The following is a 2,873-nucleotide window of genomic DNA, read 5'->3' on the forward strand; positions in this document are numbered from 1 at the left end:
AGTTATCTTATTTCCGTCCCTTCTTAAAAGATAACCCACATAGTAGACCATTTCGACGTGAATAAGAGGAAAAGACTGGGGGGTAAAACTTTGCCTTCCATCTCGCTTTTCGGCGCCTGCACTGTAGTCTTTTTGTATCATGAGAGTACGTGGAGACGGCAATGTATCAGCCCCTTGTACGTCCCGATGAGGGTTGCTTACCCCCTTTTTAACGTCTAAAAGGTCTATAACTTACAACAAAAAAGGTTGAAAAGGGACGGAACTAAGCAAAATATTTTCAGCTACCAGAAAATTCGCGAGAGCGGAAATAAGCAAAACACTTTCAAAGTATCCAGAGACACTATTCTTAAAAATTTGAATGATTAGAAGCCCAAATCCAAATCTAAACATAAGGGTTGGGTCTGTTCCCGGATAAATAACACTGGGGAAATTATATAACTAAGGCTTTTAATAAACAAGGTTAACTAACATATTTACATAATAAATTAAATTAAAGGCGAGGGTGAGAAGGGTATATGAACCGTCCGTCATGATACCCAAAACTAGACTGACTGACTGACAATGTGCATTGAGAAAGCTGACTCATGAATAGGCTAAAGTTACTAGGGCGCCACTAGTGGTGAATATAAACATTAGGGCAATGTTCATAATCTCACAGTCGCCCTCTTTGACATAATTCAAAATTCTATACTTTGATTAATAAATACTTTCAACAATTACACATTAGCTATTCAATATTTAACATCTTAATTCCGTTAACAAAATTCATTTTCCCTAATAATTTAGTAAAAATATCAGCTAGGTTCTTTTTGTTTTCTACAAACTTTAACTTAAACCTATTTTTAGCTAATATATCCAGTACAAAATGGTATCTAATGTCAATGTGCTTAGATCGATGATTCTCTACACAGTTTTCGGAAAAGAAGATGGCGGATTGATTATCACAGGAAATCGTAGGATGTCTGATATATACACCAAATTGCTCTAGTTCTTGGATTATCGGTATAAGCCAGAGTAATTCTTTAGTGGCCTCGGATACTGCAACATACTCCGCCTCCATTGTCGAGAGGGATACGGACTTCTGTCGTAGAGACCTCCAGAATACGGTAGATGTTCCAAGTTGTACTGCGTAACCGCTAGTGGATTTCCTTGTATCTCGATCGGAACCCCAGTCGCTGTCACTATATATAGAAAGTTCCGGATTCTGCTCGCACTCATAGATGAGACCATGCTTCGCTGTGGACAACACGTATCTTGTCAATTGACAAAGGTGACTCCAATGTGAGAATCCTGGATAACTGCTATACTGGGATAGGGCGATTACAGAGAACAAAATGTCCGGACGGGTTCTCTGTGCAATAAACAATAAACTTCCGATTAATGACCGATACGGGAACTGCTTCATGCGTTCTTGTTCCTTTTCGTTGGTAGGACAGTCTTTCCGTGTTAGAATGACACCTGAAGCCCCCGGAAGGCTCACAGGTATTTCTACGTTGATACCATAACTTCGTTTAATCTTGTCTATATACGACGCTTGGTGTATTTTTAATGATCCGTCTTCTCTGAACTCAAATTCGACTCCGAGTAATTTCTGTATTGGACCGAGACCCTTGATTACGAAACGCTGAGAAATAACTGTGAAAATTTCTTGCTGGATATCGTCATTCTTTGCAAGTACTACCAAGTCATCGAAGTATACGAGGACTACCGCGCAATGCGGCAAATAATAAATACAGTTCGTTCCAGTTAGTTTCTTGAATCCAATGTCTTGGAAACTCCGGTCAAGTTCTATGAACCATTGTCTACCGCTTTGGGGAAGTCCATATAACGCCTTTTGAAGCCGCAGACAATAATTGGAGGTATTCGCAACGTGAAATCCTGGTATTTGCTTCATGAATATGTTCTGGTCGAGATTTCCATACAAAAAGGCATTTTTCACGTCTAAATGCTTATGGGTCCAGCCAAGACTAACGACGAATAGTACGATAAACAGTCGGATTAACCCAAAGTGTATCACCGGAGAAAAGGTGGTGTCGTAATCTTCACCTTCCTTCTGATTGAATCCTTGGGCCACCAGTCTAGCCCTATAGCGAGATATTTTCCCTTCGCTATCGCGCTTCAACGTATAGATCCAGCGACATCCAATAATCTTTCCCGTCTCTGGTTTTTCCACAAGTTCTGTAACTTCGCGCTCTTTTAGCGTATCTACTTCTTCTTGCATAGCCTGTTGCCACTTTTCGACTTGTTCAGACTTCATCGCTTCCTGGTATGTAGTTGGTATGATTATATCGGTACAGTATGCGGCAATGCTTCAGGAACATCGTCATTCTCTTTACTTCCGGTTTTGCTACCTTGAAGGAAACCCTTGACTGCTTTCTTAGCAGCTTGTCGTGAAAATGCGAAGGGTGCCAGATCGTGTGTGAGCCCATTTCGTTCCATATATCGCTTTACTTCCGGCTTGGAACGAAATTTAACGCCATCTGGACTGTAGTAAGAAGTGTCAGCACCCCCTTTCGTTGCTCCATATTGCCATATTGACACTTTCCTCGTCCAGCCTTCTGGTAAGTCTTTTTCTGTCTTCGGCATTACCACTTCATCAGCTGGTAAAACCGGCTCTTCATCAGCTGGTATAACCGGCTCTTCATCAGCTTTCGCATCTGCGAACGTTTCATTATCATCTTCTATATCGTCAACGTGTTGTCCAATTATATCGTTAGGCTTATCTATGACTGGTTCTTCCCATATCCAGTAAGATAGTCCATTATCTGTGGCAGACGCTCCAGGATCAATATGTTGAAGTCCAATTTTCTCTTCGTCAATTTGTAGATGTTTCGTTTCTATTATCGTATCCTCTGTTGGATACCATACCCTAT

The sequence above is a fragment of the Phalangium opilio genome, unplaced genomic scaffold (genome assembly GCF_054372755.1).
Source record: "Phalangium opilio isolate 3A_F unplaced genomic scaffold, DU_Popi_V2 ptg000077l_1, whole genome shotgun sequence".
Taxonomy (NCBI): Eukaryota; Metazoa; Arthropoda; class Arachnida; order Opiliones; family Phalangiidae; genus Phalangium; species Phalangium opilio.